Source organism: Equus przewalskii, chromosome 25 (genome assembly GCF_037783145.1).
Source record: "Equus przewalskii isolate Varuska chromosome 25, EquPr2, whole genome shotgun sequence".
Taxonomy (NCBI): domain Eukaryota; kingdom Metazoa; phylum Chordata; class Mammalia; order Perissodactyla; family Equidae; genus Equus; species Equus przewalskii.
In genome coordinates, this window is record NC_091855.1 from 22,413,008 (window position 1) to 22,437,832 (window position 24,825).

Below are 24,825 nucleotides of genomic sequence, written 5' to 3' on the forward strand. Positions count from 1 at the left end.
ATGGCCAAAGCCAAGGTTAAGCTGCTGGAGGTGAGGAGTCAGTTACAGAGAAGGAGGATTCACTGAAGAGAGGGAAGAAACAACCCTATCATTGTTCACTACAAGGAATGGGAATGAAAAGGGCAAATAACATTCGCTTGGAATGAGTGTTAAATGAGAAGGCTTCTCGCAGAACAGTATTAAAAGGGCAATGCAAGACCGCAGCTCAGGAAGAGAAATGAAGTGAGAGAAGCCAGGCTATTTAGCTGGAGGAGCCGCCAGCCGGCACTATCAGGTAGGGGTCTGGATTGCATGCAGAGCAAGTTAACACTGGCTGACTTACACAGAAGGGAATTCACTGTAAGGTTATTAGCAGCTCAGAGAGCTGGCTGAAGGCTGGGGGACCCGGCTTAGAAAAAGTCAGGAGCCCAAGGGAGCTAGGGAGGGATAGGCATGAAGGACTTCAGCAGGGGTTTGTGGCAGACACTGGTGAGCAGACCACCACCAAAATAAGTTAGTTCCAACCAGCCTTTCCATCCTGGAGTCACTTGCTCAAGAGTTAGAGTCCTGGGAGAGAGCATCTAGTTGGCTGAGTTTAGGTCACATTGGTCCATACAGGGCGGTGGGGGGCGGCGGGATGTGTGTGTGTTGGTGGGGGGTTGGCAAACAAAAGAAGGGTGAGGGTCCTTCACCTTTCATGGGGGAGGGGGATTGCTTACCAGGATTCACTCTCCCAAAAGGAGGACACGAAATGAAGAAAGGATTTTCCCAAAAGAAAATTGGGAACCTCATAGAATAAGGAAATGGACACTGGGCAGGCAAAAATGACCAATGTTCACAATGTCAGTTAAGATGGCAGGAGAATCATAAGGTAGAAAGGGCCCTCCAGAGGCAGTCTGCTTTGGTACAAAAACCAGGGTGGAAAACTCAGAGCGATTATCTGATCCTGATTCTGGGAGCATCCTTTGGTCTTCGCTTTCCAAACCTTTCGTGCTTTGTTCATTCATTTATCTCTTTGGCCAATCATTCAACAAATTTATTTTCTGGGCATCATGTTAGGTACCATGAATACAATGATAAGCAGAAAGAAACATTGTCTTTGCTCTTGTAGAGCATGAAGTCTTTACTTTTAAGAAATGGGTCTGCTGTGTCCCTTTTAATCACTCCTAATCTAATACAATGAATGAAACAGTCTACTTCTCTCCCTGGGTTTCTGGTCTTCCTTTTGCTGGAAAATCTTGGATAATGTTTTTGGACCATTTTCAGTGGCAACATTTGCATCCACAAAACTTTAGGCCGTGGGACAAGAATTTAGAATTGCATAATTATTGCGAGGCCTGAGCTGTTGAAAGAAATGATTGCATGCAAATACGAAGCTTTAAGAGGAACGATGCTTCCTGACTCGCTCAGGGTACCTGCTGAGCATCCAGTTGAGTGATTTTACTCTGTGCCTGAAGAGGCATTTGTAGTGGAACTTGGAGATAAGAGCTCCTGGAATAGGCAGCCAGAGGCTGTTTCTCCAGGGTAGGTCTCTGCTCCTGTGTTTCCTTTGACCTAGAATCACCTTGGAACCTCCCACTCAACTGCCACACCCCACACTGCCACCCTGGACTTCCTGTGGGTACTCACCCGGCTGATTGTTGCAATCATCTGGGGCTCTGCTTCAGGAAGTGGACTTTTGCTTCTGGCTCCAGAAAGGAGGAGAAGGGGTGGTGTTGCAGATAAGGATTACAGTGATGATGGTGATATTAGTCAAGACTTGTTGAGTTGAAAGTTTTGAAACTGAATTCAAATTGGATTAAGCATAGAGGAGATTTCTTTGTTCAAATAACCAGAAAGACTAGGGGTGGATCTGACTGGATCCAGGTGCCCAAATGATGTCGTCAGGGATCCGTCTCCATCCTTGGTTCGGTGACCTTCTGAGTTGGCTTCATTCCCAGACAGGGGGTCAGCATGTGATGGTAAAGATGGCTCAAGGCTTTGCATTCAACCAGCTTTAAAACCTCAGCTGTGAGAGAGTGCCTCTTTTTTTCTGGTGTCTCAGTGACAGTCCTAGCTAAGCTCCCATTGGCCCAGCTTGGGTCACATGCCTCAGGCAGATGTTGAATTGATTGGCCAGGCCTGAATCTTATGCCGGCCCACTCCTCAGATTCTGAGCCACAGGTTCTGAGAATGGGAGACCAGTGGTTTTGCAAATGGAGGTTGAGTGCTGTCTCCAGAAAAAGGGATGCTGGGCAGCACAACAGATGTTTATTATACTACTCATGTAGAATGTGATGATGACAACAAGAACCAAGAGGTACGAATGCCTAGGAGATTCTCAACATTTTCGGAACATGTTATAAGAAAGGCTAGTTTTATTTATTTATTTATTTATTTATTTTTGGTGAGGAAGATTCACCAACCGGCAAACCCTAGGCTGCTGAAATGGAATGCACAAACCCAACCACTACACCACCAGGCCGGCCCCTGTATTGTCAATTTTAAATGCCATAAATTGAATCATACTACATGGAAAGTATACCTCAATAAAAAAAAACCCAAAAGCAGTTAAAAGAAAAATGACATAAAAAAGAAGGTTCAGGGTCCTGCCCTATGGCGTAGTGGTTACAAGCCATGCTGTGGCGGCATCCCACATAGAAGAACCACAGGGACTTACAACTAGAACATGCAACTATGTACTGAGGCTTTGGGGAGGGGAAAAAAAGAGGAAGATTGGCAACAGATGTTAGCTCAGGGCCTGTCTTCCTCTCCCCCCAAAAAAGAAGTTTCGTTTATTTCTAGGCAATGTGGTATATGCATTTTATGGAGTGATGGGACTTGCATATTTAAACAGAATAGGTTTAAGATGAGGCTGCCATTTCTTGTCCACTACGTACCAGAACCCTTCAAAGATTTGGCTGCTCCTCATCTCTTTAAATTTACTTGGCAATCCTACATATTCTTGGACAAAATAACTTCCTTTAAAATGGTCTTTTGTGAGGGCCAGCCCGGTGGCACAGCAGTTAAGTTTGCACACTCTGCTTCGGTGGCCCGGGATTCGCTGGTTCGGATCCTGAGTGTGGACCTATGCACCGCTTGGCAAGCCATGCTGAGGCAGTGTCCCACATAAAAAGTAGAGGAAGATGGGCACAGATGTTAGCTCAGGGCTAATCTTCCTCAAAGAAATAAAAATAAAAATAAATAAATAATTTTTAAAAATGGTCTTTTGGGGCTCTTCTTCCTACCCTCAATATTTCCTAATTTTGTCTCACATTTTTTCCTATCTTATACCACCCCCAAAACCAATAATTTCTGGTGCCTGATGTCTGGGAGAGCCAGTTTAACCTGTATCCAGAAGAGTGCTGTTTTGTTGTTTATGCTCCCAGGGTATCTGCAAAGTCACATGACAGGTTCTCCCAGCAGATATCCCGAAAAGCATAGGAATGAGAACAGGCGGTGGGGATGCAACTAAGGTGCCCAAACAGTTGACAGGGAAAAGAAACTTTCTTGTACCTATTTTAAGATCCTGACACTCTCACATTTCAAAATACAGTACGCTTCTGTTTTATATTGATAACACCTTTTAAAGCATAAATGACAACTTTAGAGTCACTTTCTATTTCGCTGCAAACCTGCCTTTCCCCATGCTGACTATCCCATACCCGTCTGCCAGTCTATGTGTCACATTTCAACTGCTTGCTTCTCCAGCATCCATTTCACTTTATATATTTAGAGTTGGATTAACTATTGCCCAGGCCTTTGCCACGGTGATTGGTACACAAACTTAGTTGATTCAATCATGGTAAGACCAGAGATATTGGTTCAATGGTTTGGGGGAGGAAACCTATCTGTTCTCCTGGAAGATGTGCTGTGTGAATGTGAAGCCTACAAACTGCTGTGGTCATTTGGCTCCCACAAGGAAAACCCAAGTAAGGATGAAGCCAACATCAGGAAGTGAGCAGAGTGGCTCACAGACATATGTGGGTGGTGCTCTGATCCAACCATGCCTGAAGCCTACCCTAGACATTTCAGTTGTACTGAGTCAAGAAATTTTCTTTGTTTATGCCAGTTGAAATTTTAATTTATTTTATTTAATTAATTTATTTTTTTTTAAAGATTGGCACCTGGGCTAACAAGTGATGCCAATCTTTTTTTTTTTTTTTCTGCTTTATTTCCCCAAACCCCCCCGTACACAGTTGTATACCTTAGCTGCAGGTCCTTCTAGTTGTGGGATATGGGACGCCACCTCAACGTGGCCTAATGAGCGGTGCCATGTCCGCGCCCAGGATCCGAACCCTGGGCCGCCGCAGCAGAGCGCGCGAACTCAACCATTTGGCCACGGAGCTGGCCCCTGAAATTTTATTTTTAACTGGAGCTTAAAGCGCCTTAACTATTACAATCCTTCAGCAGAATCTTTCTTTACGATATTATTGAGGTATAATCGACATCAAGTAAACTGAATATATTTAAGTGTAAGATTTGATAAGTTTTGACATATATACACACATGAAATCATCTGCACAATCAAAATAATGAATATGTTGATCAGCCTCAAAAGATTTCCAGTGTCCTTTTAGAATACCTCCCTCCTTCCCCACCCTCCCCCATCCCTGGACGTTCTGTTAATCGACTAGTCTGCATTATCTAGAGTTTTTATATAAATGGAAGAATAGAGTGCCATAGACTAAATGTTTGTGTCCCCGCAAAATTCATATGTTGAAATCCTGTAACCATGGGCCCTCCAGGACCAGTTCAACTTACCCCATCTCTTATCAACAGAGTGATTAAGAATGGTCTCAGAAAATCTGCCAAGTCACGGAGCCAGAGCATGTGCAAAAGAAAAAATCTTGACCTGAAATGACTGTGGAGCCAAAGATCCTCCTTCCCATGGAACCCAAGGGCCAGGACATGACCAAAACTTGAAAATAGGACTCTTATCAGAAGCAAGGGGTCCCTCATTCAGGAGGGTCTGGTGTTAAAATTCCTTCCCCACCTCATCAAAAATGTTTAGGACCTCATCATAAATGTTTAGAACACTGTCATAAACGTTTAAAAGCTTACCACAAATGTTTGAAGCCCACAAATCAAAACCGCATTTCCACGTGCTGGCCTGTTCTCCCTAACCTCTTAAATTTCACCCCAAATCCTGAATCAGGGAGACAGATCTGAGGGCACACGCCCTGCCCCCCATTCTCCCTGCAGATGGATCTCACAGAATAAAGCTGATCTCTTTTCCCAAAGGCTGGTGCCATAATTGATTGGCTTGTTTATGGGCATCAGGCAAGTGATCTCCAATTTTGTGCAGTAACAGTACTAACTGGCAAGGTATTAGGAAGCGGGGCCTTTGGGAGGTGATTAGGTCATGAGGGTGGAGCCCTCATGAAGGGGATTAGTGTCCTTATAAAAGAGACCCCAAGGAAATCCCTGGTTATACGAGGTTACAGTGAAAAGACTTGTTCTCACCAGACACCAAATCTACCAGTGCCTTGATCTTGGACTTCCCAGCCTCCAGAACCATGAGAAATAAATTTCTGTTGTTTAATAAGCCACTCAGTTTACGGTACTTTGTTATAGCAGCCTGAATGGACTGAGACAGAAAATTGGTACCAAGAAGTGGAGTGCTGCTGTAACAAATACCTAAAATGTGGAAGTGGGGGCCAGTCCCGTGGCCGAGTGGTTAAGTTCGTGCACTCCACTTCAGTGGCCCAGGGTTTCGCCAGTTGGGATCCCGGACAGGGACATGGCACCACTCATCAGGCCATGCTGAGGTGGCATCCCACATAGCACAACCAGAGACACTCCAGTTATACATAGAATATATACAACTGGTTATACACAGAATATACAACTATGTACTGGGGAGGCTTTGGGGAGAAGAAGAAGAAAGGAAAAAAAAAAGACTGCAACAGTTGTCAGTTCAGGGGCCAATCTTTGGGGGAGGGGAAAAAAAAAGAATACCTAAGTAATCCTGAATAGGATGTTGGTAGAAGTATCAGCCATTCTGATGAGTTCTCAGACAGAAATGAGGAACATACTATTCGACAACAGAGGAAAGACCGTCCCTGTTATAAAGCGGCAAAGAACTTGACTGCATTGTGTTCACGTCCTAGTGTTTTGTGGAAGCTAAAATTTGTGAGTGATGAAATTAGATATTTAGCTGAGGAAGTATCTAAGCAAAGAATTGAAAGAGTGGCCTGGTTCTTCTTGAGTGCTTATAGTAAAACGCCTTAGGAAAGAAATGATTCAAAGATGGAATTGTCAGAGCCGGCCCCATGGCCTAGTGGTTGGGTTCATGTGCTCCGATCCCGGGCGTAGACCTACACCACTTCCCAGGCATGCTGTTGAGGCATCCCACATGCAATATAGAGGAAGACTGGCATAAATGTTAGCTCAGAGCTAATCTTCCTCAAGCAAAAAAAAAAAAGAGAGAGAAAGATTGGCAACAGATGTCAGCTCAGGGTGACTCTTCCTCAGCAATAAATAAATAAATAAATAAATAAATAAAGACAGAATTGTTCAGGGGCCAGCCTGGTGGCCCAGTGGTTAAGTTCACACGGCCTGGGGTTTGCTGGTTCAGATCCCAGGTGCGGACACGGCACAACTCGTCAAGCCATGCTGTGGTAGGCATCCCAGATATAAAGTAGAGGGAGATGGGCATGGAGTTAGTCAGGGCCAGTCTTCCTCAGAAAAAGAGGAGGATTGGCAGCAGTTAGCTCAGGGCTAATCTTCCTCAAAAAAAAAAAAAAAAAGATAGAATTGTTCATCAAAAAGGAAGTAGAACTTAAAGATTTGGAAAATTCTTAGCCAATGCATGTGCAAAGAATGAGAAAACACGTTTGGGAGAGAACACAAGGGGTATAGCCAAGCAACCCTTTAGTAAAGAGGTTAGTCAGACATCTCAACAGAAATCCTGAGCTATTATTCAAGACAATGGAAGAATTTGTGGGGTTATGTATGCCTCTTTTCTTTTCAAGCGTTTGTATCCCAAAGAATCAGACCCAAGAATTCTGTGTTCAGGTTGTGGATGATTCAACGCCTTCCCACATTTCAGTTTTAAAATAATGAGTCTGGGGCTGACCCAGTGGCGCAGTGGTTAAGTTCGCACACTCTGCTTCAGTGGCCTGGGGTTTGCTAGTTCAGATCCCAGGAGCTGACCTACACCCCACTTATCAAGCCATGCTGTGGCAGGCGTCCTACATATAAAGCAGAGGAAGATGGGCACCGATGTTAGCTCAGGGCCAGTCCTCCTCAAGCAAAAAGGGGTGGATTGGTGGCAGATGTTAGCTCAGGGCTAATCTTCCTCAAAATAAATAAATAAATAAAATAAAATGAATACAATTAGAAAAAATGATGACTCTATTTATAATTATTATAATTAAAAACCTAATGACAGAATCGGACTGCAAGGTTGCTTTAACATCCAAAGAAATTAACTTAATACACCATATTAATAGAATAAAGGACAAAAGCCACATGGTCATTTTAATAGATGCAAGAAAAAACATTTGACAAAATCTAACGCTTTCATGATAAAAGGACTAGGAATAGAACTGGAACAACAAACTAGGCATATAACAAGAGATTCTCACATGTTGAGCTATATGGGGTAACTATTCGCGTTCAAAACTGATTCTGCTTGAACTAACAAGCCTGACTCACGGCCTATCAAACATACATTGTACATCTGCTTAACCATTAAAGTAAAGAATGGACTCTCTTGAGAGAAGAATACATTCTTCCCCTCCTATGCCCTGTTGGTAACACCTGGATTAGTCCCTTTCCAGACATCAGTGTCATGTTGACCTGCTATGTTGAAACTAAATACCTTTTTGAAACTTTGATGAAAATGTATCCTGGGTGTGTTTAGTGTATGTTCTTTGTTCTAAAAGGATATAAGACTGTACTGAAACCATGCTTCTCTGGAATGCTTTCTAAGGCTTTCCCTGGTTATAATCCTCACTTTGACTCAAGTAAACTCACCTATTTCTCTTATCTATAGAATGGTTATTGGTTATTTCATGTTGATACATAGAACAGAATTGATAAAGGGCACTTACAAAAAACCTACAGCTCATATCACTAACATTATTCTAAATGGTGGAAGACTGACTTCTTTTTTTCTCAGATCAGGAACGAGACAAGAATGTCCACTTTCACTCCTTCTATTCAACTCTGTAGTGGAACTTCTAGCCAGGGCAGTTAAGCAATAAAATGAAATAAAAGGCATCCAGAGTAGGAAGGAAGAAGTAAAATAATCTCTATTTGCAGATGACACAATCTTATACATAGAAAATCCCAAGAGTCCACTAACATATGATTAGAACTAACAAACAAGTTAAATAGGTTGCAGGATACAAGATTAATATACAAAAATCAATTGTATTTCTATATCCTAGCAATAAATATTCTGAAAATTAAATTAAGAAAACAATTCTACTAATGATAGCATCAAAAAAGTCTAAAATACTTGGGAAAATTTTAAAATAAATGCAAGATATATACACTGAAAACTACAAAATATTGTTGAAGAAAATTATGATCTAAATAATGGAATGATATCCCATGGTGAGGGATTGAAAGACTCAATATCATTACAATGGCGATGCTTCCCAAATTGATCTATAGATTCAGTGTAATATCTATCCAAATCTCAGCAGGCTTTTTTGGAGATGTTGACAAGCTGATCCTAAAATTCATATGGAACCACAAGGGACCTGTAGAATAGTTAAAACAATCTTGATAAAGAAGAACAAAGTCAGCAGATTCACATTTCCTGATTTCAACACTTACTGTACAGCTACAGTAATCAAGACAATAGGCTAGCATAAGGATAGGCATATAAATCAATGGGATAGAATTTAGAATCCAGAAATAAACCCTAACGCTTATGATGAATTGATTTTCAACAAGTGCCCAGAGGCTGGTCCTGTGGTCGAGTGGTTAAGTTCATGTGCTCTGCTTTGGTGGCCCAGGGTTTTGCCAGTTCAGATGCTGGGCATGGACCTAGCACTGCTCGTCAAGCCATGCTGAGGTGGTGTCCCACATAGCAGAACTAGAAAGACCTACACCTAGAATATACAGCTATGTACTGGGGAGCTTTGGGGAGAAGAAGAAGAAGAAAAAGAGGAAGATTGGCAGAAGATGTTAGCTCAGGGCCAATCTTTAAAAAAAAAAAAAGAGAGCCAAGACAATTCAGGGAGGGAAAGAATGGTCTGTTCAACAAATGGTGCTGGTACAACTAGATATCCACATGCAAAAGAATGAAGTTGGACCCCTACCTCACACCATATACAAAAATTAAGTCAAAATGGATCAAAGACCCAAATGTAAGAGCTAAAACTATAAAATCTTTAGAAGAAAACACAGCTATAAATCTGTATGATCATGGATTAGGCAACGATTTTGATATGACACCAAAAGCATAAACAACCAAAAAAAAAAAAATAGATAGATTGGATTTTATCAAAATTAAGAACTTTGGTTCTTCAAAGAACACCACTTCAAAGGACCACTTACAAAAGTGAAAAGACAGCCCACAGAACAGCAAAAAATGTTTGTGAATCATATATCTGATAACAGACTGTATCTAGACTATATAACGAATTCTTATAATTTAATAATAAAAGGACAAATAACCCAATTTTAAAAATGGGCAAAGGATTTGAATAGATGTTTCTCCAAAGAAGAAATGCAAAAGGCTAATAAGCAAACAAAAACATTCTCAGCATCATTTGTCATTTGGGAAATGTAAATCAAAACCACAATGGGGAGCCAGTCCTGATGGCCTAGTGGTTAAAAGTTCGTTCGGCACGCTCTACTTCGGCAGCAGGGGGTCAGTTCCAGCGTGTGGAACCATACCGCTTGTCTGTCAGTAGCCATGCTGCGATGGTGCCTCCTATAAAAGAACTAGAAGGATTTACAACTAGAATATACAACTATGTACTGGGGCTTTGGGGAGGAAAAAAAACCCCACAATGAGACAGCACTTCATACCTAGTAGGTTAGCTGAAATTAAAAGCCAGACTGCAACAGATGTTAGTGGGGATGTGGAGGAATTAGAACCCTCATACATTGCTGGCGGGAATGTAAAATGGTGCAGCAGCTTTGTAAAACAGTTTGATAGGTCCTCGAAACGTTAAACAGAGTTAGCACGTGCCCCTGCAATTGCACTCCTAGGTACTACCCAGGAGAAATGAAAACATGTCAACACAAAAACTTACATACAAATGTTTGTGGGAGCATCATTTATAATATCTAAAATGTAGAAACAACTCAAATGCACATCAACTGATGAATTGATAATCCACACAATGGAATATTGTCCAGCAATAAAAAGGAATGAGGTACTGATACAAGCTACAACATGCATGAACCTTGAAAATGATATGCTGAGTGAAAGAAGCCAGACACAAAGGACTACATATAGTCCAGAACAGGCAAATCAGAGATGGAAAATAAATTAGTGATTGCCTTGGGCTGGGTGGGGTGGGGTGTGTGTGGGGAGAATAAAGGGAGGGAGGTGGGATTGGGAATGACTGCCAATGGGTACAAGGTTTCTTTGTGGGACTATGAAAATGTTCTAAAATTAAATTATGGTGATGGTTGGGCAATTCTGTAAATATACTAAAAACCACTGCGTTGCATACTATAGGTGTTGAAGTTTAAGATATATAAATTACATCCAGTAAAGCTGTTAAAAACAAAACCTAAGACACCATATTTAAAGAATAAAAACTCTCACAGGGATAATGTCCCCGTCCTTGATGGGGAAGGGATTGTGTTTTATAAACTCCGTAATGTCAACACCTACCTCAGTGCCTGGTCCATGGAGCACGTGGTGACAAAGGAATAAAAGGAAGGGAGGAAGGAAGGGAGGAGGGGAGGGAGGGAGCAAGGAGGGGAGAGAGGAAGGAAGGAAGGAATGGATGAACAGATATGACTATATACAGTCTTTCAAAAACTAGTCACTTTGTATAGTGTGTCAAGAACCTAACAGACATTATCATTGGCCCCACTTTGCAAATAAACTGGGTCTCCTAGAGGATCAGTAACTGACTCAAATCCATAAGCTAGCGAACAGTGGAGGGAAAATCAGAACCCAAGTCTGTATACACTGAAGCCAATATTCTGCCTATTCATTTCTATAATTTTGATGATGAAGCTTATATATTATATTCAAAATATAGGGGTGAAACTAAGCTATTTTGACATGACTAAGAGAACTGTAATTTGCGTGTGCATGAGGGCATTGGGCAGGGTGGGGAAGTGAGGGAGAGGATAGCTTCTGAAAATTCACATTAGGTGCTGTTGGGGTTCAAAGGGGCCCAGTAAATAATACCCTTATCCTCATCAAAGTTCTGAACCAACTGAGAAATAAGACAAAAGTGTCAGCAGATGTAGAACCAAAGTGCAGGGTTGAATTCATGGGCTTGGGGTTGCACAGGGGTTCAACTACACGTGGTTTAATGCTCTGCCACCCTTGTCTTAAAATTCTTAGCAATTTTCATTTTGTACTGGGTCCACAAATTGCCACAAAAAGCTGGCAAAAATGTCACCTGACAAAATGTCACCTTTATTATTTTTTTTTTTGAGGAAGATTAGCCCTGAGCTAACTACTGCCTATCCTCCCCTTTTTGCCAAGGAAGACTGGCCCTGAGCTAACATCCGTGCCCATCTTCCTCTACTTTAATACGTGGGATGCCTACCACAGCATGGCTTTTGCCAAGCGGTGCCATGTCCACACCCGGGATCTGAACCGGCGAACCCCGGGCTGCCAGGAAGTGGAATGCGTGAACTTAACTGCTGTGCCACCGGGTCGGCCCCTCACCTTTATTACTGTTATAAGGGATCTGGGAGAATGTGGCTTGAGTGTGAGAGTCAACTTCTAACTTCCCGTCTAGACCTTGGGCAGCCCACCTGTGGGAAAGTTGGAGTCTGCAACGTGTACCCACGTTGCCGTCTCCCACTGGTCCTAGTGGAAAGGGAGAAAGAAAGAGACCAGATTCCCCAAGCCAGGACCACTGATAGATCACCCCCATGGGAGAAACATATCCCACACCAACCAGGTCTCCACCCCACCTCCCTGGGGAGTAAGAGCTTGGACAGGAGGCCAAGAGTGATTCGGTAAACCCGAGAAATTGGGATGCATTCCCTTTTCACAGGAGTCTTAGTTAAGATTCTTTTGATTACAAGTAACAGGTGTAATCAAATTAGCTTAAATGGAACAGGAAATGTGGGGAAGGTGTGGCAGACACTGTTTGTTTTACAGCAACACCAAATCCTCCTTCCCCTCTTCCCTTATTTCTTGCTGATTTTGTTCAGATACAGGAAGGATATCTCTTGATCTCAGAAAACTAGGTGTACTGCCAGCCCCATGAATCATAGTTGGTCTAACCTAATCATGGAAATCCTGGTTCCCTTTGCTAGGTATTCACTTTTCCAGTCTCTCTTGAAGGGAGAGTAAATATGTGACATAGTTCTACCCAATGAGATGTAAGAAGAAGTCTTCTGTGGAGACTCTGAGAAAGAAAGATTTTTCTTTATTAACAAAAATTAAGCCCCTTTTCCCATCTGCTCCCTTCCTTCTTACTTGATGCAATGATGTGAAAACATGATGTCTGGAGCCGTGGTAGCCATATCGAGACCATGAAGCAATAAGCACAGAATGAAAAGTTGACATGCTGAGTGGCATAGCCAAAAGATGGAAAGAGCCTGGGTCCTTGATAGCATAGCTGAACACAACCCAACTCTACCTGTCTCCAGACTTCTTAGGAAAACATCGTGTCCTAATGGTTCAAGCCATTACTATTTAGGTCCTCTCTTACTTGCAGTCAAATACATCCTAACTCATACCGACTTTCACCACATTCATAGTGAATATCAAAGAGGCCAAGGACAGCTGCTCTCAAAGGTCAGGAAGCAGGAACTAGAAAAGCTGTCACACCTCTAGGCAGTTATTCTTTCTTCCACCTTCATTGCTGCTTCTCTCTGAGAATTTGTGTCTGTATGGGGAGGTAGGGAAGGAAGAACCATTCCTCTACCCTCTAGGTCCTTCTGGCTGGTCAAGAATCAAATTGACATGAGACAGAATAACAGGAGAAAAGCAAACAAAGTTTAATAACATGCATACCTGGGAGAAGCCCAGGAAAGCTAAGTAACTTGCCAAAATGGCTGAAGCTACCACCTTAAATACCATTTTCAGCTAAAGACAAAGGAGGATGTTGGTGGTAGTGGTTTGGGTCTTCAAAGGGGAGGAAGGCAATTCACATGGAGATGGAAAAGCAAATGTTTGCTGGGCCATCTATAGACAATGTGACCTGGAAGGGAGAGAGCGAGAGGGAGAGAGAGAGGGAGGGAGAACTCTGATAAGAATAGGCTTAGCAAGGACCCTCATAGTCTACCAATATCCAGAGTTATCTATGGTGATGGCCTGTCCAGGGACAGTCTTTCTATCTTAAATTCTTTTAGGCAGTTAGGGGAAAGGTCAAAGTTTCTTCCAGAGTCTTTTGTCCTTACAAATAGTCAAGCAAAAGAGACACACTTTGGGGTGGCCAATTCTGATGCCACACGTGTCCTTCTTCATTCTTCTCTACAGACCAGTTTTCATGGATTCAACATTCACATGGCAAAGCCCTCCCTGTCTGCATTTCCCGCATCTAAGGGACCAGCTCAGGCTGCACCTAGCATCTCAAGTTCAACTCCAAATCCAGAAGAGAGAATAGGTTTGGCCCAGTTGTTAGCCATGTGCATCCCCGGCCCAATTAACACCATAGGGGCAAGGTCACATACTCAAACATGGCTGCTGAGGGGCCATCCAGAAGTGTGTGTGTGTGTGTGTGTGTGTGTGTGTGTGTGTGTGAGAAATTCTCAAACAAAGGAGAGACATGGGCTAAAAGATACCCCTAAGTGTTTACCATATTGGGTGAGGAAGAAAGAAAGGAAGAGAGATAAAAGGGAGGTTAAGTATGTTAGGGAGAGGCTGGGAAGGGGCCCTTCAATCTAAGAGAGAGAAACAGATTCCAACAGCAAGTGGAAAAAGCTGAGGGAGGTAAAAACTCTCCCAGGGGCTAGCTGAGAAATCCCTCAGAAAAGAAGTCAAAATTCAATCCCCTAAGCACTTTTCTTGAATGAAGAGCGAGGGAAAGAGGTGGGTAGAGAAATAAGAAGGAAGGAAAGGGGTAGCCCTAGAGAAAAAAACAGTTGTCACTCAGGAAAGAGAGAGTACGATTAGATATCCCTTTAACCTCCCTCCCCCCAACCCATATAAAATACTGAAAGCCAGGACTTCTGGTTATTTTAGGCTGAAGGCCCACAGAGAATGTGTGTTTGTGTGTGTTCCCTGGCAATCGCTGGCAGCAACATTTCTCTCCAGAAAGGTCACTGAAACCGATTGGGGTCAGCCTTAATACTGTTTCCCCACAGAGATCAGAACACTGCGTTGAGGCCAGAACGCTGGCCTGAGGGTCGCCAGGTTCCCACATGGTTACCCTGATAAGGGCAGAGAGGGGATGGTGGCTGGGGGCTGAGTAGGGAGCAAGTCCGAGAAGGGTAGGGGTGGGGGCAGGGAGCTGGGGTCCTGCAGGGGAGAAGGGTGTGATTTCCAAGGTCTTTCCCCTCTCCCCTGTGTGCTGGGAAGGGTCAGCAGCGGAAAGAATGTTCTGGCGCAGGTGCTGGCTCAGGACACTGAAGGATGTGTTTGGAGAAAGCACCGGAAGGAAGTCAGGGAGGCAAGATAGCAGGGCCTCTGGAGTAACAGTTGGACAATTCTCGGAACACAGAAGCCGGGATCGATTTGGATCCAACTGTCCCTTTCTCCCTCCCTCTTTCTCTGTATCCCTACTTCATCACAGCGCTCCGGCCGCTGCGCGCGCATCTTCCACTGATCCCCGGAGAGGAGAGATCACGTCTGTTCTGTTTCTAGAGAACATCCGTGTAGTACTGTGCATATAGGGATACTCAACACGTTTCCATAACGAATAAGTGAAGGGAACTTTGCAACTAGAAGAAAGGACCCAAGATATAACAAAGGCATTGGTTGTCTGGTAACCAGAGAGGAAAGTAACGCTTACAGCCTTTCTGCTCTAGCCTTTGAAATGTTACTGATGGGTTTGTTTTGAGCCAGTAACGAGTGAGGAGGCAGGAAAAAGGTTTGGAACCACTGGACCAATTAGTAATCTCCCAAACTAATTCATAGGAGGGGAACTCGTTGTTTAAATGAAAATTTTACCTGGAAGCCGAAACAAATAAAAGAGAGTAAAAACAATAAAACAAAATCATCAGTTGCTGTCTGGCTGCATCCTCACTGAAGAGCTACTTTTAAAGGACACTCATCTGCTGCTCCAGGGTGACTGGTAAAGAAACGAGGCCCAGACGGATGTTAATTAAAATTACTGTGGTCACCATTTCATAATATATGTATGTCAAGTCATTACGCTGTCCACCTTAAGCTTACACAGTGTTGTACATCAATTATATCTCAATAAAACTGAAAAATAAATAAATTATTTAATTTTTTTAAAAAAGCACTGAGAATCAACAAGGCCACCTTCCGCTGTGCCACGTTGGTAAGTTGTCTCTCTCGGCTCCCTTACTCTCCAGGTTCTTCTATTGACAGTAGTGGCCACAGCGGCCATGAGTCTATTGCGTTGGGCTTTGGTCACTGTGGTGGCCTCTGTGTCTGGCCGCCTTGGCACTTGCCTGGGATTCGGGGGCTTTCTCACCTGTGGCTTTCCGAAGACTGTCACTCCTGTGTGACACAGTGGAGACCATGGGGAAAGACTTTATCATCTGTGGGGGACTGGAATTGGCCACCCCAAGATACATCTCTTTGGCATGAGGGTTATTTTGGGCTAGTTACTTTTAAGAATTGCAGACATGAGAGAAACTCTCAAAAGTAGAATTTAACCTTTCATTAAGAGACCTTTACATTTGTAAAGGAAATCTCCATCTGTAAGGGTGTCTCCCTCTCTGTACCAGGAAGGAGGAGAATGACCTTATCTCTAGAAACTCTTATCACTGCAGAAGGCAAGGACTTAAATCTGCATAATAACCTGACTCATTTACTGTGCTTGTCTGGTAATCTCCCATAACTTACCCCCCCCCCATCCCCAACATCCTCTTTTGTCTTTAGCTGAAGATGGTATTTAAGGTGAGAGCTTCTGCCATTTTGGCGAGTTACTCAGTTTTCCTGGGTCTCTCCCATGTATACATGTTATAAACCTTTGTTTAATTTTCTCCTGTTATTCTATCTCATGTGAATTTTTTTAAACATTTTTTAAATTTTTCCTTTTTCTCCCCAAAGCCCCCTGGTATATAGTTGTGGGTCCTTCTAGCTGTGGCATGTGGGTTGCCGCCTCAGCATGGCCTGATGAATGGTGTCATGTCCAAGCCCAGGATCCGAACTGGTGAAACCCTGGGCCGCCAAAGCAGAGTATGTGAACTTAACTGCTGGGCTATGGGGCTGGCACCCTCTCATGTGAATTTAATTTGATGTCCAGCCAGATGGACCCAGTGTGGGTAGAGGAAATGGCTTCCTCCCCTACAGTTTGGCAACAAGAGTGGGATAAAATTTCACTGGTTGGACACTGCTCACTCCTGGACTGGTGCAGCTGAGAGATCCTGGACCCCTGATGAGAACTGGCAAGAGGTAAGAGTTCTTAACACACCAGTCTCCCAGATCTCTGCCTGCAGGGTGCAATGGAAACAAGAGTGGTGAATTTTTTTGCTTTTCTAAATTTAGATCAGCAGAAGAAAATTTTGGTGAGGCTAGCTTCTTGGACTCAGCGACTCTAGGATTTGGTAGAGTACTCATTGGTTGTAGATCCTTTTCCTCCCAGAGATAGTACTTTTCCTTGTCTCTGTCTTTTTTTGTTGTTTGTCATAAGACACAGGCATCTCTATAAGCCTGTTTTCTGGGCCTTTTGTCTTGTTCTATGTCTTGAGAGCTTGGCTTTGTGACCTTTCTGGTCTCTGCCGTCTGGAGGATGCATGTACCCGCACGCATCTTGGCAGCCAGTTAAGTAGACTGGGGTTCCGGGACACTCTCTTTGTCTGGCTGTGTTAGCTCTCAGAGGAGTTTGTCATAAGGGGGTCCCAATTGCTTTCATAAGGGGCCTTTGTCATATCAACCTTCATTGCTTTACTTTCTTAGACTATTTTTGGGAATGAACTTTCTGGATCTCTTTTGGGGATGCTCCTTGTATCCATGGTTAAGCTTATTGGTTGAGTCACTGCTAAGATCCTACTCGTCAATGTGGCCAGACGATAGATCATTTAAATTGGGAAAACTTCTAAATTGGGGAAAAAAATTTGCGAGGGCTCTCCTCATAATTTTTATTGGTACCTATGAAAAGGCCAAATTAAAAAGGAAACACACACGCAAAAAAATAATGACTAGCTTTAAGACCCTGACTCAGGTTACAATTGAATTGCTGAAATGTAAAAGTCTAAGTGTTGCTAAGATTATAAAGGTTGAAGTGTTTGAACTGATTTTATATAAAGTTGTTGTATCAACTTTGCCTGAGTATGTTTTAAAATGTCTGGCTGGGAATACTTCCCTATCCAATATTATAAGACCAAGACCTATTGACAAAGTCCTGCCCATGGGTCCTGTCCCCATGCTGCAGCTCTTCACTGACCATGAGCCCTGTCCCCATGCTATTCTCTGAATAAAGGAGCACTTTGACCTTGAGAGTCCAAGAAATCTTTCTTTCAACTTCTTGGTTCGCCAAGCCCACATCATTTCTTCTGGTGGCTCATACGGGGATCTTGCTTCACCAGCTTGTGAGCTGAAGTTCTAGGAAGTGCACTATTCTTCCTTGGGTCTTTCTCTTTTTCAAGGATGGATCTAAATTCACTTCTCCATCGGGGACCTTCTTGGACAGCTGTATGAATCCACATTTGCTGCCCATGGCTACTCAATGGGGCAAATCATGGCATTCAGCCTGAAGAGAACCAGTACCTTAAGCCTCAGAGTGATGAAGAATGAATTAATCCATTCCTTCCTAATCCTATCTCTAATATATAAATTTTACATGGGCACGGGTGGACCACTTAAGTCATTAGTATGGTTGCCAATCTCCAAGATTCCCGTGGCAGGTTTCTTTTCCTAAGGCTGGAGTGGTATCCCTCCCTATGGCTCCTGACCACACTCTGAACTGTGGGAAAGTCCCAACTGGGACTCCGGTTCAAGGAAAGTACCAAACTCTAACCTTTGGTTGAGTATGGGAACCCCTTCTTGGGAGACCGGCTGAAGATTCTTCACTGTTTTTCTCTATTCTTCTTTTATCTCTGGGACCATTCACCAGTCACCTACTACTGCCAGGCATAATAGGGAAGATATACAAGGGATGCCATGCAGGGGGACACCCCTATAACCCCTTGCTATAGGAACCCCACAGGAGGAATGATGACTAGGACACTGCCCTAGGTTCAGGGGGCACGTTCAAGGTAACAGACCCTTTTCTTTCTTGTCTCTTAAAGTTACAGTGGCCATTTTGAGCTCCTTTTGAACTTGGCAACTGAGAAACAAAGGAATCTTTAAAGTGTCAAAGGCCCCACCCCTGGGAGCCTCCACTCTGGTTTCCTGGCCTGATCACCCCGGCGACCCCAAGTGGGGTGCCCTCTCTTGGTGGCTGACTCATTCAGTATTTTAGGTGCTTACTGAGTCAGTTATGAGGATAGGAGACCTGTGATTCATTCTGTGAACTATACTGCTGGTGTTGTGTGCCCCGGCACAGGAACTGTTGTGTAACCCTTATCTTGATAACCCTCAGGAAGAGGCCATGAGGGTGAGACCTGATCTCCTCTTTTCCTTTCTTTGTCTATTTCATTTGTCACCAAGTTGAGGTTAAATTCAGGCTGGACCAGAGCAGAACCTGGACCTTCTGTAAAATTGAAAGCTTGAAACTCTTTCGCCAGGGACTTAACTCTCAACCCAGACACTGGGAGCCCCAGCCCCCAGCCAGCTCCAGGCCTTTGCCTCCTGCTTCCCTGCCTCACCCTATGCTGGCTCAGGGACTAAGTGCCCGGGCTGAGCAGGACCCACAGTCAGGCTCTGCACCCTTTCTCTGGCCCACTGTCAGTTAGACACTGGCTTTACTGCCGTGGGGAACTCCCCAAGCATCCCCAGAGACTCCCCCCTAGTGTGCATTTTAATTGGAAACACTCAATTGGATGGATTATGCCCCAGAAACTCCATCTTGGAGAAAACTTGAGGGGTTTCTCTGTGCCTTTATGATGCAGTTGGATAGGTGGGTCAACCTATACTGTCATTTGAGTTACAACCCAGTTTATGGGAAATTAAGAGCAACTGTCCTTAAAAAATCCTTGTAAGCCTGGAAAAGCAGCTCTAGAGGTGGTTCAGGGTCCACTCATTTCCCTTATCTCAAAGAGCTTGCAAACTCTCTGGGGACTGTCTAGCTCATCACTAATTCCTAAGACTGAAGGAAAAAAGAAAAAATGCCAAAAAAAAAAAAAAAAGGCCGTAAGCATGCCCTTGCCAAAAAAACCTAGCATCTTGAGTGTCTTCTCCACAAATATTAGTAAAAAGGCTCAAAACAAAATTTGGATTCATAACTAGGGAGCTTTGTATTACTGTACCTGATTCATGGCAATAATTTTTTAAAACAATAGGTGTGGAGACTCTGCGTGTGTGTCTATATGTATGTTGGATGTGTGTGATGTTTTTACCTCCGGATGGTATGGCCAAAATTAAGAGCTCTGTTTAGTTGGCTAAAAGTAAGCGCTTATATAAATTCTAAATGTAATAGAAATTAACCCAATGTCTTTTAAGTTAACGTGATATAGATTAGTCTTTGTTTAAGGAAAGTTTGTTTGTTGGCTTGATTGAAAAGGCATGTCCTCAGAGTTCTTGGTATTTGAACATGATGCAGACATGCAGCCTGGGTTTACTAGTCAAATAAGCTCACGATGTCTGTTAGAAATTTGTCAGCAAAATAATAGCTTTAAATGATAGCTAATTTTGTCTAATGTCTCATAAAGTTTTTGTGGGTAATCGAAACATCATTACTGAGAACAAATGATTTAAATATAAATGAAATAAGAGTTTATAGGTAAATTTTTAGCAATAATTATAGTTTATGGCATGTGTATTTAAAATAACTTCCAAAATCTTTTGGGCAACTTGAAACTTTGAACTTTTGCTAGGTTAATTTAAATGAAAAAATTCATTGAGTATCTAGATCATTTTCAAATAAGATAAGATAGTAGACTAATTATTAAACGTAAGTTTATCTACTTTGACTTCTTATTGCAGAAAGGCTAAAAGTGTTTGGGTCTATTACTGTGAAGTGGCATGTTTCTAGAAATTATAAAAAGTGTTTAGAATGCTGATATAAAAGACAGTTCATAGTTGCTTACTTTTTAGTTTTTACTAGGGTCTGTAAGGGTTAAAATCCTGATTAATATATGTAATTAAAGCTACTAAAAATTAATAAGGCAAATATCTTTGTATCTAAGGAAAGTAGAATGTATGTTTTCAGTAAAGAAGGTATAAAGAGTGAAATATTTTTGTTTGTTGGGTTGAGAAAGATAAATTTGTCCTAAAGTACTAGAAGAAAAAAAGGAAAGCATGGGACAAATTCTGAAGGTAAAAAGAAAGTCGTAGAAGTTTGTGAAGGAGAAATTCTGAAAGGAGTTTTATGCTGGTCAAGTTGACTAATATTAAAGTAAATGAGTTTTAATGATAAAAATAAGCTGGTGCAGAAATTAAAATTTGGTTTTCTCTCAAAGGATAATTTTCCCTAACTTTTAGTCTGCTCTCAGTAAAGAGATTATGCAAAGCGTTTTCTTTAAGCAGTCTAGCAGAAGGGCAGGGATTTTAAGGTTTTTTTTTAAAGATTGGTACCTGAGCTAACAACTGTTGCCAATCTTTATTTTTTTTTTTCCTGCTTTATCTCCCCAAATCCCACCCAGTACATAGTTGTATATCTTAGTTGCAGGTCCTTCTAGTTGTGGCATGTTGGACGCTGCCTCAATGTGGCCTGATGAGCGGTGCCATGTCCACGCCCAGGATCTGAACTGATGAAACCCTGGGCTGCCACAGTGGAGCCTGTGAACTTAACCACTTGGCCACAGGGCCGGCCCACGGGATTTTATGTTTCATCAAAATTAATTTCCTATATTGTTTATCAAGTCTTTAATCACAGGTGCTAAGGTCTTACAGCTCTTTAATCTTCTAGATTTCCCTAAAAATCTTTAATTGTCACTATAGTTAAATGGATAACTAAGCATTGTTTCAAAGGGACCTATCGTATCATGTGGATAAATGTTATTGACATAAGTGTTTAAAACAATTATAACACTCCTAAAGTTCTGATCTGTCCTGGTTATCAGGGATAACTCTGGTTTTTATTTTAAGGTGTTGTATGTCACAAAATTAACCAATTTTCTTTTTCACTTTCCATTTTTGAATCTTTTGTTGTTTACAGACAGTTATTGTTTTACTCTGATGCTTTTTGCTTTTGCAAATATGTCTTATCTTCAGAGAGATTCATGGAAAGGACTCTGACACTTACTCTGGAATGCAGGTTTCTGGTACTTTCAGATCATAAAACTGAACTGGTTAAACAATTACAGAATTCTAATGGAGAAACTGATAAGCCCATAGAACTGCTAAAGAAGATTAAGATGAAAAATCAACTACACAGGACCATTTGAACTGATGAAGATGATTATAATTTTTTATGACTTTTGTTTGAAATATTGTTGATTTTTTGATATTTTGTTTTCTCAGATTTACAGAAATCTTTTCCTCTTTTCTCTTATGCTAACTATGCCTTAGAACAATTTGGTGAAATTATACCTTTGCAAGTAGAACTGAAACACTTATCTTTTTCTCCCTACCTGATCCTTCCAGAATTTGGAAACTTAGTGGGTGAGTATGGCTATTTCATGCCAATATAGTTATTTGCAGAAGTTCAATAAGAATCTGTTCTCCTTATAACAAGACACAATTGGAAACATTAGTTACCTTACCAAGGCTTTGGAATGTCATATTTGAGAGAAACATACAGGCTCAGATATGACAATAATGCCTTTGAGGAATAAGGTTGACTTTCTGGAATAAAGCCACTTGGAAATATTGGCTTGGTATCTTGTTTACAGAGATTCCAGCAATCTTACCTGGTAAATAAGGAAGGTCACTTATCTGGCAGGTGCAAGGAACTTCAAAATATTTGGGGGGACCTCAAGAAGAGAGGAGTCTACCCAAATCTGTAGGTATTGCAGGCAAAGTCTGATGGCAAGTCCTTGGCTGGGCTTTTCTGGCCTCAAGAGGCTTTAAAGTTCAATCAGAGATTCCTCATAAAAAATTCCAGCGAAGCAGATTTAAAAGAGCCTATATGATTAATTGCTATTCTTGCTGCACTTATGTAAATAATTGAGCCAAGTTTATTGAAACTAAATTTATTTTACAGACTACTTAGTCTTAATTTGGCTTTCTTTGGTATAGAGAGAAAAATTATGTTTCAGTAAAATAACTATAGTACATTTGTGAATATTAGATCCTAGTTCTGTTAATTGTCTTTGAGGTTTTTTCTACCTGTGAACTGGACTGGATCCTGAATTCTTCTCCTGAAATATCTGGTTACAAATCTCCAAACTAGCATTTTCAATTTTTTCCCATCATTTTCATTCAGAATCATTGAAAACTGAACCTGCCCTTTTTCCACTGGCTTCTAAAATAGATTTAACTGGACTGATCTGTTACCAGGACTAAGAAATGTGTTCAGTGAGATGAAACAATCTACCACTCAGCTTCTGAACGATAAAACTTCTTAATGTTTCAAAGGACTGTGAAACTTAAAAGTTTCAAAGGGGGCACTGGGGGGGACTGGAACTGACCACTCCATGATACATCTCTCTAGCACGAGGATTATTGGGGCTGGTTACTTTTAAGAAAGGCAGACGTGAGAGAAACTGTCAAAAGTAGAATTTAACTCTTTGTAAAGAGACATTTACATTTGTAAAGGAAATCTCCATCTGTAAAGGTGTCTCCCTCTCTGTACCAAGAAGAAGGGGGGATGATCTTATCTCTAGAAACTCTTATCACTGCAGAAGGCAAGGACTTAAATCTGCATAATAACCTGACTCTTGTTTACTGTGCTTGTCTGGTAATCTCCCGGAACTGTCTCTCCCCACCCCCAACATCCTTTGTCTTTAACTGAGAATGGTATTTAAGGTGAGAGCTTCCACCATTTTGGCAAGTTACTCAGTTTTCCTGGCTCTCTCCCATATATGCATGTTCCAAACTCTGTTTAATTTTCTCCTGTTATTCTGTCTCATGTGAATTTAATCCATTGCCTGGTCAGAAGGACCCAGCATGGGTAGAGGAAATGTAATCCTCCTCTACATATCAAACCTTCTGGATCTATGATAGGTATTTTTTGAATTTAATGAAATTTTACATTTTGTCAGCTGGGAATTCCAGTAGCAACTGGCAAGACTCTGGCAAATGTGTCATTGGTGAAGCTGAGTTGACAGAAATTCCAGAAGGCTATATCCTAGATCACTGTGACTATTTCAAGCATCCTATATCAAGATGTATTGCCCAAACTTTTTTTCTCTCCTTTTTCTCGCCCAACCCCCCCAGTACATAGTTGTATATTTTAGTTGTGAGTCCTTCTAGTTGTGGCATGTGGGATGCTGCCTCAGCATGGCCTGATGAGCAGTGCCATGTCTGTGCCCAGGATCCGAACCAGTGAAACCCTGGGCCACTGAAGCGGAGTGCACGGACTTAACCACTTGGTCATGGGGCAAGCCCTGCTAAACTATTTTGATGGTCCTCAAATGAATTATGAAAAAACACTGGCTATCCTTCAAATTGAAGCTGAAAAGGCTGAATTATGGTTAAAGGAGCTGGAAGTACCAAAGATTCATGCATGCAAGTGATAATGGTCCCTGGTATCAATATCCGACTGTTGATAAGGTGCTTATTGATCATTTCCATAAGCAACTCCTGACAGCTAATTCTTTATTTCTCCAAATACAAAGCATATTCTTCTTAGGGGAAAATAAATTAATATTCTGTATTTTAAAAACCTGAGGCCCAGAGAGGCTAAGTGACTTATTCAACGTCATACAGAGAAGAAAGGGGGCAACAACATTAAAAAGCACAGGAACTTGAGTGAAAACTAACAGAAAACTGGCCTGCAGGCGAAATTCTGCCTGCTGCCTGTTTTTTTTTTTTTTTTTTTTTTGAGGAAGATTAGCCCTGAGCTACCATCTGCTGCCAATCCTCTTTTTGCTGAGGAAGACTGGCCCTGAGCTAACATCCATGCCCATCTTCCTCTACTTTATATGTGGGACGCCTACCACAGCATGGCCTGCCAAGCGGTGCCATGCCCGCACCTGGGATCCGAACTGGCGAATCCTGGACTGCCCGAGTGGAATGTATGAGCTTAACTGCTGTGCCACTGGGCCAGCCCCTGCTGCCTGTTTTTATACAGCCTGAGAGCTAAGAATGCCTTTTCCGTTTTTAAGTGGTTAAAAAAAAATCAAAAGAAGAGTATTTTGTGATGGGTGAAAATGATATGAAATTCAAACGTCAGTGTCCATAAATAAAGTTTTATTGGTACACGGCCACGCCCACTCACTTACTGCTGCTCTCAAACTATGAAGGCAGAACTGAGGAATTAGAACACAAACTGTAAGTGGCCCAAAAGCCCAAAATATTTACTATCTGGCCCTTGACATAAAAAGTTTGCTGACTCCAGGTCTGGAATTCTCAGCAGTTCTTAGGTATTCAACTGCTTCGGAAGGCCTCAGATGCTGGGGTCTGGGTGGGTGGTGAGGGGAGAGAGGGCTGCAGATATTGGGGTCATTTGGTTAAAGGCCCAGAAACCA

General features: G+C 42.2%; 1 pseudogene; it reads left to right on the top strand.

The window, feature by feature from the left end:
• LOC103561866 (NADH dehydrogenase [ubiquinone] 1 beta subcomplex subunit 5, mitochondrial-like) lies at window positions 1-23,949 on the top strand (annotated as a pseudogene).
• Window positions 23,950-24,825: the final 876 nt, after the last annotated feature.